Source organism: Triplophysa rosa, linkage group LG12, assembly GCF_024868665.1.
Source record: "Triplophysa rosa linkage group LG12, Trosa_1v2, whole genome shotgun sequence".
NCBI classification, from domain to species: Eukaryota; Metazoa; Chordata; class Actinopteri; order Cypriniformes; family Nemacheilidae; genus Triplophysa; species Triplophysa rosa.
The window spans coordinates 19,696,949-19,709,376 of NC_079901.1; the positions used below are offsets into that span (position 1 = coordinate 19,696,949).

Below are 12,428 nucleotides of genomic sequence, written 5' to 3' on the forward strand. Positions count from 1 at the left end.
CAGTGTGCTTCTGATCGCTCGTGCTACCACGGCCAGCGGGGACTGCGGTTTACATATTTTCCATCGCACAACAGACGAGGAAAGTGCCGAATCCAACATACATTACAGATACAGAGAAACGCACGATGAATGCAAAATAGATCGGGGGGTTGACATAAATGAAACAGAAGTAAGAAATAAAGAGCTTGCTCTTTCTCTCTGCATTTTTCTCCGTCCCTGTTGAGCTATATTGGCTTTTTGTGGCTCTCAAAGGAGGAATGACTATGTTTTACATGGAAGTATTTTTCAACTCTGGTTTATAGCCTACGGCAAGTCAAGTGCACACAACACCATGTGGAAGAAAGATATCTAGCGTCTATCTGTAATGAATGTCCACGTGATGCCCTCAGACAGCATTGCAAACATGTTCACTCTCTAACTTTTACATACACACAAATACTGTTAAAGCGATTTTTAACATCCACAACGTTTTAATCTCTTTTGAAACCGTCCGGCACCCCAAAAGAGTTACAGATTCTTGTGTTCACTACTGTAGATTTCACAACCTCACAAAGGCACGTATGTAGATCAATGCCGCAGAATGGTCTCAAGTTTGAGCGCCCTTCATTACATTTATACAGTAGCTCCTAAACACACGTAGAAGATCCTTTGCTCACCCGCACACACATCTCAGCTTTTAGAAGTTTGTGCCACAAATGTATATATTGACACGAGAAACTGTGCTTGCCAGGTCTCCCTGACTACAGATGCCATGGAAACAAGGTCTAATGTGAAATAATGTCCTATTAGTGCTACAGTCTGCTCCGGTTTCCCTTTCTTTCCTCTCTAATACAAGCCCTTGAGCGTTCTTTGATCCTGGACGTTGCTTAGTTTGGTCTAAAATGAATGCTTTTCTGAACAGGAACATCTTTATTAACCATATCAATCCAAATTTGACAACATCTTTGCAACTCCATGAGGAATTCAGTAGCATCTAAAATGAAAATACCATTTTCAATGCGGCCTTTTAGATAACACATTAATTCAAACAATGTCTTTCAAAATACTTCTCAAGAACATAACCGGTAATTCTTCCATTTAGAAAAGGACAGGAAACTGTCGCTACGCATTTCCTTCTCCAGCACGCAACAATCTATTCCCTACTGATGCAATCAGCAGAAAGACTCAAATGCACTGAAAAATGGGCCAGGTCTTGGTATTCCTGCTAACATGGCATTTAGTGGCTTGGTAAAAAATGCTTTTTGTTGTGTCTGCACAAGTCGCATGTCTGAATGGCAGGATCAGAGCTTCGAGCAGAAGGAACCCCTGCGGATTGAACAGTTTGTGATCACTTTTTTACCTTGAGAGACTTGCTGTGATCTCACGTTTGAGAAAAGGACCCAGACAGATGCCCAGAGATGCTGCTGAGAGATGACTAACATCTGAGAAGAATCGCTCTGCAGTCAGGGTGAAATGCGAGACTGCTGGATATGGAAGACATCTTATATGTATTGAGAAAAGGTCTAGATAGTATCATTGCTTGATGCGACATGACCACTTTCACGATATTTCGTTATCTTATACAATGACATACATTTTTAATAATTAAATCATATAAGTATCCAAATACTTTCTGAGCCCACTGAAATTAATAAAACGTCTGTTTTTATGACATCATTAAGCCAAATATATTTCCTACATATTTCCTGTTGTCATGAGTGGATTGCAGATCCATTTAGCACAAATCTTATAACAGTCAAAATCTGAAAAAAAAACACATTTGCTTGATTTGGTACAAACTTGCTATGGCTGGTCCTGTGAGTCCAGCGAACGTGAAATGTATGTTTGTTCTGGACTACTCTGTACTGTAACTCACTTTGACTGGAATATAAAAACAACCACTAATAAAAAGCTTGACTGTAGACTATATCATTCTGTTCGCTCTATTCAAATTCATTACAATATCAGTATAGACCCAGGATCACAGATCTAAACTGATAAAAGCTGGCGATACAACAAACGCAAAGTGCCCAGAGGGGAACCTGCCTGTGGTGTATGAGAAGCATAAAATTCCAGATATCAAAAACATTTCTTACAAGTTGCAGGCTCACAGAAGTTATGGCTGAATCAGCACTAGCGCTATCAAGTCCTATCCGACCGCTGACACTGTAACTCTTTTATCAAATCCTGAGAAAAACAGTCCAGGTTGAGAGTTCAAAAGCACAGCTCACATAGGCCTCTAAGTTGAGATGAGCTCTAGAGATCCACAACAGTTTCCTGTTTAGAACTGTAGACAGATCTCGACTGGCTTTGTACAAAAGGTAAACAAAAAATAAGCTATTACCAAGAATTATAAACAGTAATGGCCCTAAATGATGTCTAACTTTGCAGAACGGACGTGTTTGCCCTTCATTCAAACAAACTATTAATGATGTATTAAAGTGTTGTATGTTGTATGTTCTTGGAGTAAAATACCCGTAAAAATGGTAATATTGCGCTGGCTGGGGCGCCACAGAAATTATTTTTTTGTAAAGTAAAATTACATGGTTTTCATGTTATTTTACACCCAACTTGTAACCCGTTATGTGAAAATTCTGTAAAATAAAGATACGTTATTTTACAGTGTAAAGCTCAGCTAAATAAATTAAAAATGAAATAATAAATAAATAAAATATTATGTGACGGATTATAAACAAAATAGTAAAAACATTTTACTCAATATATGCTTGAGATTTTTTGTTTGTTTTTCTAAGCTTTTATGTATTTTAAAATTAAACCCATATTCTCTGATACTCTAGTGGTCTGCCTTTTTTGCAAAATAGTTTAGCTTCTTTGATTGTTTTTATCAAACTCGAGGGGTCATTAAAAGCAAATATTGTGCAAACATGGTCTCTGGACATCACTTTTATCCATCACTGTAGATCTAACAATATGCAAAAATTTTATAATTGAAGACTGCATTTTTTGCTTACATAAATCAAGATTATTTCTTTAATGCAAACACAGAGCACACAGTGTTTCTACCTGTCCTTATCTTAACCAAAAATGAAAAGTTCACCTTGTCAGTCAAGCAGATAAAGTGCACTCCTACAGACTTCATGAAATCACAGTGTGGCATGATTTACGCCATACTGAGTACTGTCTGCAAAATACTTTTGATGTTAAAACTATGATGTGTGAAACTATAAAAGGACTACGAAGTAATTAAGAGCCTCTTTGGCTTGCGGAGCTAAAATGCCACGCTCGGGTCTACCACAGGGGACTGAGAAAACTCGAATGCATCTTGACAAATAAAAGCAGAGAAAGCAATTCAAAGTCATTTGATGAAAAACTTCAGGGATGTAGAACTACGACAGCCCTCCACTTGATTTTTCCTGCTTTATTAGTTTTGTGGAGCTTTTTGAAAACCTATTTCAATGTTTGTCAAAGCGGTGGGGAGGTTAATATAAGACAATAAAGAACGTTAAATTCAAAATACATTTAGGCTCAGCTTTCCTATGATATCCAAACCTAAGAGATTGAGGCCACCCGGGTGGGATTAAGAGGGCTATTGATTACGTCGTGCGGCGGTCCGTACGTGCACACTACATTCATGCTGTTCACACAAACTCTCCACACCTGCAACCACGTAAATGTCAAACCCACTTCATACGCCTCTTAGACATTCCCCTATTGATTTCTTTCCTTCACTTTTCACTCAAAAGATGCCGGTATGACCTTGTTTCTTCCTCTACTAATGCTAAGCACGCAGGACTCCATAAAAACTGTTTAACTGAGCAGAAGTGTTGTGAGATTTCACCAGACGGCTTATGGACTTTCTTTTCCTGGGTTATACAGACACACAGCCTCCATTAACATGTTTCCTGCAACGTTACTGTACTTGAATACAGAGAGGACTGAATCCCTCACAAAATTACACTTCAGATTTTTTTGGCAAGACAAAAAGTTTATGGCACCACAGGAAACAGATGGCGTCTGTGAACAGAAACTGATTTCAACAACTTCTTGTACAATTCTAGCATAGCATATTTTTACAAACGTAAGGCAGATGACTAAGCAGAGCAGAAAAGCATTCGGCAATGTCCCGCATGCCCATGGCATAACGTTCCCAACGCAAGGATACAAGATCAATATCCAATCAAAACGTTCAGGACCTAAAGCAAATGTGCACTGAGGTGGCTCATTTTAGGGGCCGAGTCCCTAAAGTTAAGAGGACATGTTCGTTAGACAAGCCTGGCTGGTGTATTTTAAGCGAGACTGGAAGGCAGCTGGTACCTAAAACTAAACAATGTTTATATGTTTCCTTTATTTATCTTCACACAGTCCATATCGACACACTGACACTGAATAGTAAGCGAATGTTGGTAAGAGATAGAGAGAAGTAAGGCTTTCAAAATCCTGCTTTCAAAATACCCAGAGTCACCGGGTGGCTGGTTTTTTGAGGTGTGGAGATAATCAGATGAGTCAAAAGTTGTCACTCTCGCAAAAGTTTAACTGACAGCAAAATCTGACAAATACATTTCTATATTACTTCAACTCTCCCACCTTAAACTATCCTTTAAACTCATTTAAAGAAAGAAATGGTTTTAAGCATTTCTTAATGCAACTGGAATTCCACATTAAATATATCTCACTGTGTATGATTACCAGAGCCGATCCTACCTATAGCAGACTACACAGGTTGCGTAGGGCCCTGCACCACCAGGGGGCCCCCTTGAGTACTGAAACACTATTGTAAACAAGACACTTGCGGATTCAATTTTAGAGGAATCATTTGGAAATTTCATTTTTAATACTTAATTTATTGAATTACTGTAACATATTCGGATACTATTCAGTGGGCGGCAGGTAATGACATATGCATGATGTACTGATATGTGTCTTTACAAATGACCATGGCTTTAAAACAAAGCTATCCATCCGGGCAGAGAAAAAAATGGCAACAGCGTAAAGCAAAAGAACAAGAAGGCATGTGTTTTTGTACTATTTTAAAGTCTTATTTAGTTTTGCCAAATTATGCAATGAATTACAAAACAATTCTCCAGTACAGATTTACAAGTTCAGTATTTGTCCACCATATTACGTTTGCCCAAAATAGGCTAATATGTAATTTTTAGTTTGTGCCATCACATTTTGAGAATTATTGATGTGGGTTTTTTTATATGCTTAGCTTTTTTGAGAAAACTGTATTTATCATGCTTTATTTTGGTTATTTTCTGGCACAAAAAATGGACCTCAAAACAAAATGCAAAAAATTCTTCCCTGCAAAACCTCTTCATGTTGTAATGGTGCCATGTAAGCTGGCCTGAAAACAGTTTCCCTAGCAGGTCCCTTTACACAAATCTGTTCTAAGTTACCGGTGGGCAGCAAAATCAAGCCTTGTGTTTAAGATAAACCCTGAAGTAAAGTTCTCCTAAAAATAAACTACAGATGTCTTTCAGTTAGATGTTACATTTGCCTAACTGCCGTGCCGTGCTGCTGTACTAAATATATAACATCCCCCTTTACAGCAAAAACATTCTTGAAAGGGAAAAATTAGAAGCCAAGGCTTCTAAAACAATTATCTCATCTGGAAATATACCAGCGGACAAGCAAAAAGAAGATAACCAGGCCTGGAGCTCTGGGAGTCCCGAGGCTTTAAAATAGCCTCAGCCATCAAAGACAAGGCACAAGGAGGCAGGGAGATGGGGCGAGATTGGTTTTCTTGTGTCTTGCATGCTCTGTCTTCCATTCCTCACTGGGAGAAGTCGCAGGAAGAATGAGGGACAGATAATCAAGTGCGGGCGTGCAGTGGGCTGGTGCATTGTGGGATGTGGAAAGAGCAGAAGCTCTTTAATAGATTAGAAGTGATCGTGTAGCGGAACCCCCACAGGGAGCCGACAGCCAAGCCGGCACTCATGTTTCGGGCAGCTCCCTCTTGCCATTTTGCACGACCCTGAAACTCAAAGAAGCATTTGCATGTCAACCCCCAGGACTATAAACAAGCAAAGAGGAGAGAGTGAATAAAAGAATGAAGGAAAAAACTCAATTTTGAATGGTGCATAATGATGCAATTTAGCTTTGAAATGATGTAGGCTACTGCATAGAGTTGATGTGAACTGATGTGATTTACACTGGATTTGTGAAATATATTCAAATGTTTGGAGGGGATCACATTACAAACTCAAAGGGAGAGAGAGAGAGAGAGAGAGAGAGAGAGAGAGAGAGAGAGAGAGAGAGAGAGAGTAGAGAGAGAGAGAGAGAGAGAGAGAGAGAGAGAGAGAGAGACCGTATGTTTGGTATAGCTATTTTAAAGTGTTACATTTGAATGCAAGTGGTCTAACGACAGAATGGTCTATGGTTAGTTTAGAGGCAATTTTTGCATTCTTGAGCTCAGTAAGAAGTAAGACAATCACACTTTATTTCAGCCTATCTATCAGTACTGGGGAAAGCTTGCCAAGCTACACACTACTCATAACCAAATGTACTTCATGTACAGTCAAGCTACTCTTCAAAAGAGAGACTTTTTTCTGGGCCGAGAACTAGTTTTTGAAATGAATAAAGCTTGAATATGCTAAAAATATTAACTTAAGCAGATAAATTTACACCAAAGCAACAACAACAAAAAAGTCAATTTACAACATTAACATAATTAACATAACATAATTATACTACTGATGGATGGATGGATAATACATTAAATTCAATTTATAAATGATAAAATCTAATAAAATAAATAATACATAAATTCATTCATATGATGAATAAATAAATACATTTATATAAAGAATATTAAAAAGCAACTATGAAAAAAGATCAATTCTAATGCTGCATACAGTATGAAAAGGGGGACAGTTTAAGCTGCAAAGGTGGTTGTGCCAACCATTGACATACACCGAAGCTGTATTGGCCATTGATTTGTGGGTCAACAGTGCTGCCCTATTGTAGAGCTGTGGATTAAAACCACAATAATATTTACATTTCCCAACCAATTTCAACAGTTTATCTATGTGGAGTACAAAACGTTACCATACTGTATCTCTAAAAAAGGTTTAAAGCTTGATAAAGAACTTGTGCATTTATTTGGATTATAATAACTGTAGAAACTCCCCTAATGCAATATAGTTTAATGCGCATGAAATTGGATTTTCTCTCATTATTTTAGCTTTTACTTGTGTTCTAGATCAGAACACAGCATCACACAGTAAGACAGCCCATCACAGCAGCAGGCCAAAGCGCTCAATGTGGCTTCTATGTACGTATGTCCATGGTTCCAACAATGCAACAAAGACCACAGATCTATTATTTTTGTAACGCTACATCATTAAAAAAATGCCGCTAGACTATGAAAACAGCTGAACTGAAAAATGTACTCAAGATAGTATCATTGCTACTTTAAGTTAATTACTCCCCAACACTGCTTTATGCCTGAGTAATCCCTCTGTGTGGGATGCAGATGGATCCCTAAACACCTGTGTCAACCCGCATGGAACCATGTGCTAAACACAGCTGCACCCCAAGCAAGACTACAAGACTCAAGAAGTCAGGTGACAAAGCCACATACACTTTCCATCAGTAGATTTCATCCATCAATCTGAAATTTTTATCGATAGAAACCCAAGTCTTACTCCAAAATAACCAACCCTGAACAATCTTAGCCATCCAGCTGAGAGCGGAGTTTAGTATTGGTTTATAAATATGGCAGCCAGCATGGGATTGAACGACAGATAATGAGGCATTGTGGGATTGAAATGCCTCTTTGCAGCAGGGAGCAGGGGTCATCCTGTGAGAGAGACATCGGCGCTGGGAAATCCTAATGGTACAGACATCATGCCATTATGCTACAAATTACCTACTGGCATTAGTGTCACCCTCGGCCCAATCATTTTCCAGCCAAGATCAATCCTAGCCGGGGTCTAGGCGACTCTCCTCGGGGGCCTGTCCTGGCAATTAGCTATCGATTTTTTTAGCCTTTTATTTTCTGAGGCCTCCGCTCCGGCAGCCCTGTGCCACTTTCTCAAAGCTGCCACATCAGGCTGGAGGGTGCGACGGAGCTGAGATGGTGAGCAATCCTGTCAGGAGGTGAGGAAATACAGGCCGAGCGGCTGGTAGTCGCAAACCTGGGCCACAGAGGTGAATAGAACTGACTAGAGTGGTTTGAAATGGGTCAATGGTGTTGACAGACCATGAGCTCTGGCACACATTCACATTTTGTTTGCTTTGAGTTTTAAATGAGAACATTAATGTCTAAAACTAAGTCTACTCTGACGTTTTGTTCTTTTACTGATATAAGCACTATGGTGGGTGACACAGGACTAAGATGTCGTCTTCGTTTCTTTGCCGAAGGAGTTAACGTATTTCTGAAACACGCTCTGTAGAGCAGTTTGTCCGTTTAGGGCTACTGTAGAAACAACATGGTGAATTCCATGCAAGAGGACCCGCGGTGTATGCAGATAGAAATAGCTCATTCTAAGGTAATAAAAACATAACGCTTCATAATGTAAGGTCTTTATATACCTCTGAAGACATAGTTATGTATATTATATTGCATTTCTGTCAATAGATTCTCCAAAAAAATGACACACTGGACCTTTAAAGTTTATTGCACCGCCCTGTTTATTTCCATTGTAAGAGCTTTACTTTTACCACAACCCTTGCTTTTTTGGCACAATTGCTGTCGAAAGAGCTTAACTTGTATTCAACTCCGAACGTTCCTTTAAATTGCTGAAAACCTCCACAGGTGCAACAAAGAACCCAGAAAGCCTTTTACAAAGTTCACAAACAGAAAAAAACCAAAGAGCAGACAAGAGGGAAAGGCAACTGAGAAATGAAGATATTTTCCCCAACAAAAATAGCTTGTGGTAATGGAGAGAGAGAAAAAGAGAGCGAGTGAATAAAGGCCTGCCAGAGCTGTTGCTGTTTCCTCAGTTATCACCACGCACAGAAATGTCAGAGAGCTCCAGCGTTTTCCCCCTATAGGCAACTGTCCTCCCAATCCAGAGCAAAATAAACAAAATAAACATATAACTGACACGCGCTAAAGAGTCAGGTGGAGAAGAAGCAGCGTGGAAAAAAATACTGTACCACAGGTTCATTGTTTCCACCTTTTCCTGCACACCTTGAGACCTACAGAAAACAGTTGAAGTCGACATTGACCCAGTTAACTTAATGAATAGCCTTGATCCGCCTGCGCACAATTCATCAGTGCATGTTAGAAAACAACATTAGTTTCTATAGCTCTAATGGGTATCTAATTGGTTACTAGGTTTGTTTCACACAGATCTCACATTTTAAATAACTTTTCATAATCTGATTAACTTCTGATGGATATCCTGTTTAATACGTAAACACGTGTATATCACATACTGGAAGTAAAATAAAACACTGTTGAAACGCTTCATAAAACGTTCAACACTATAAAAACACGTGTCACGCAGTCACGTACGGCAACTTGTTGAAAAGGCAGCCTGCAGACACCTTCACTAATCAGACACCGTTCTGAGCCCTTTCATTTCTAACCTGCGCCAGCGGTCATGCTGATTAAAACAAGCGGGGGGCCGAAAATCTCCAACCCGAGACCCGGGTGGGAGGCGCATGCCGGTGGGTTTCACCGCTGATTAATGTCGGCTTCTTTAAAAAGCTCTTCATTCCCATTTTTCACTTCCCCTCCGGACACACACTGGCGCGGTCTCGTGTTTAACGGGACCTTTGAAAAGAGGCGGTAAAAAACCTAAACAAATTCATCCTGCCGCTCGAGAACTTCTACGTGGCGGAGGAGGCACGCTGTGCGCATCTGTACCCGCGCAAACGTAGGCTTAAAGAGAAGAGAGGAAGTCACGCAAGAAACCCCCGGGACCCTGCTGCGTGCACCTGCACCTACAATGCACTGCAAGTGCTCTTCGGGTAGAACGGTGATAATGCCAATGTAAAGAGAAATTGTGCACCTCAGACAGACCGGCCGGGACATGACGTTATAAGAAAAAGAAAGAGACTTAGTTGATTGATATTTGGGATAATGGAGCCACTGAAAGCACCGTTTTATGGGTGAATGGCGTGAGGCTTTTGAAATTAAATGTAAAACATAAATTTATTTCCTGGAAAAGGGGTTATAATAGAGAGGAAATAGACATTAAAATGGATCTACTCTCCATAATTCATGTGTCTGCCCATTAAGGTATCTTAAAAGGTAATATAGACGCCAACAAAATTGTTGCAAAGATGTATAAAGCAATAATACGGTGTGCCAAAAACTGAATTAATGTGATTTGAAAGGAGTACTCAATTTTGTTGGAGATGAACTGCATTTATACAGACAGCGACCAACCATTTTTAACAAAACACACTCTTAGATAAGAGTCATAAATCAATGTCAAATGTACTTTCACAATTTGCAGTTCAGTTAACATTCTTCAAAATATCTTATGTTGTGTTCTGCGGAAGAAAGAAAGTCAAACATGTTTGAAATGACAAGAGGGTGAGTAAATGGTGACAGAATTAAAATTTTTGGGTGAACACATTCTTTAAGACGTTGACATTTTCAGTACAAACACACACGCTTGATATAACCAGGGCTGGAAAATGGAAGATGTGGGGGTGAAGTCTAGGGAGTGGGCGGAGTTCCACCTCAAAACGTAGATGATTTCCATCTTTTATCCATAAGATGGCCTCCCAGTGCTATGCACATTAATTCATAGATAAAAAGACATTTTTGCATCTATGATTTAAAAATATAAAATATGAGTTTCTTCTGTAAATCTCTGCCATTTCCACCACTGACAATAACCTGTTGTTTCAAACAATAAGGCACTCAAGACACAGCGCTATAGTGTAAATATAATCACAACAGCTGCTAACAACGTCCTTCAGCTGTCATTATATTCACAATATAGCACAGTCGCTCATACCTTACTGCTTAACAAATACAGACACACGTACTGTATATTTAAATAATATGCACCGTTGGACTAAAGCCCCAGAAAAAGTGGTGGCCTGTGGGTGTTTATTCTCTCCCTGGATGCATGAAGGTCTAACTTTAATTTCATTAAGTCTTTGACTTTAATTTCATTTCCTCCTTTGGCGATTAGATAAACCCACTCTGTTTAACTAAGTTACAGCGACTCTGGAGGCGGGCGTACTGTTTCCCGCTGTTAGGGCTTCTCATCTCCTTCCACCCTAACTCACTCCTGACTGTGCTCGCATCAACATTTCAGATGTATCCATTCCGCAAACACGCATATCATGTCCGCCTACATGTGAGCAACCGTGCGCAGGCTCATGTCGTAATCGTGATGTTTGCGTGAAAAAAAAACATGATATTATCTCACCATTCCCATCGTATTGAAGACCATGCTAGTCGGAGGAACAGGGGCAAGTTTAATTCACGGTATATTTTTGGTGTGCGCGTGGGTGATGGTGGTGTGTAAAGTCCCACTTTTTAACTCACCGAAACCAAATTTCTTAAGTTTTGCGGTTTCTATGGTGGCATCAGACAAAACCGCATAAAAACAGAGTGGGTAGAAGAGAAAGAGGTGACGTGTAATGATGGAATAGCTGAGGAGTAGTGGGGAAAATGATGGAAGGATTGTGAAATGAAAGTGTACTACAGGGCCTCTAAGGACGAGTTGTGTCTGAATGAATTTCTCATTTCTGGAGGGCAGGGGGCTGCAAACTGAAGCGAGTGTCATCCAGTTTGTAAATGGTCCAATTCTTTTTTGATTTATCAGACACATCATGAAAACAATGTAGCATTCTCTGGTGGCAAGACAAACGCAGGCTGCCACTTCTGAGAAATGCTTGCGATTAGCTTGACACTGCTATGTGTCCTAGGCTGTAAAGATACAAAGTCTCAGATAAAGTGTTCAGTCATTAGGGATGACTTTGAAAGTGACTACAATTTCATAAATATAAAAGCTAGATTTTTCTTACTTTTTGCTAGGTGGAGACAAGCAAACCATTTCGTAATGTTTTGCCAAGATTATTAGAAAAATATCCCTGCTGAAAAAAGCAATAGACACCATCATAGGAATTTTGATGCGTTCACCCAAAATCCCTGCTGAAAAAAAACAACAGAAACCATTAGAGAAGTTGTAATGGTTTTAAAAGGATTTGTATTGGTTTTAATGGAAACTGTAACATCCCTGCTGAAAAAAACTATAGAAACCCAATAGAAACCATTACAGAAATTCTAACGGTTTACAATAAAATACCATTATGAACCATTAGCTTTTTCCATTAAAACCATTACAAAATGTCTTTTTGTAGTGTGTTTTGGGCATTATTCCAGTAGGATTTAACATCCCACCAATAGAATCCATCACATACCAGTAGAACCATTACAGTTTCCATTAAAACCAATACAAATCCCTTTAAACCCATTAAAACCATTATAATTTCTTTAATGGTTTCTGTTGTTTTTTTCAGCAGGGATGTATGTGATGGATTCTATTGGTGGGATGTTAACCTAAAGTGCC

At 39.4% G+C, this 12,428-nt stretch overlaps 1 protein-coding gene across 2 annotated transcripts in view; it reads right to left on the bottom strand.

Moving 5' to 3' along the window:
* Window positions 1-12,428, bottom strand: part of cdh13 (cadherin 13, H-cadherin (heart)) — a 275,581-nt gene that overhangs the window by 104,092 nt on the left and 159,061 nt on the right. The window lies entirely within an intron of this gene.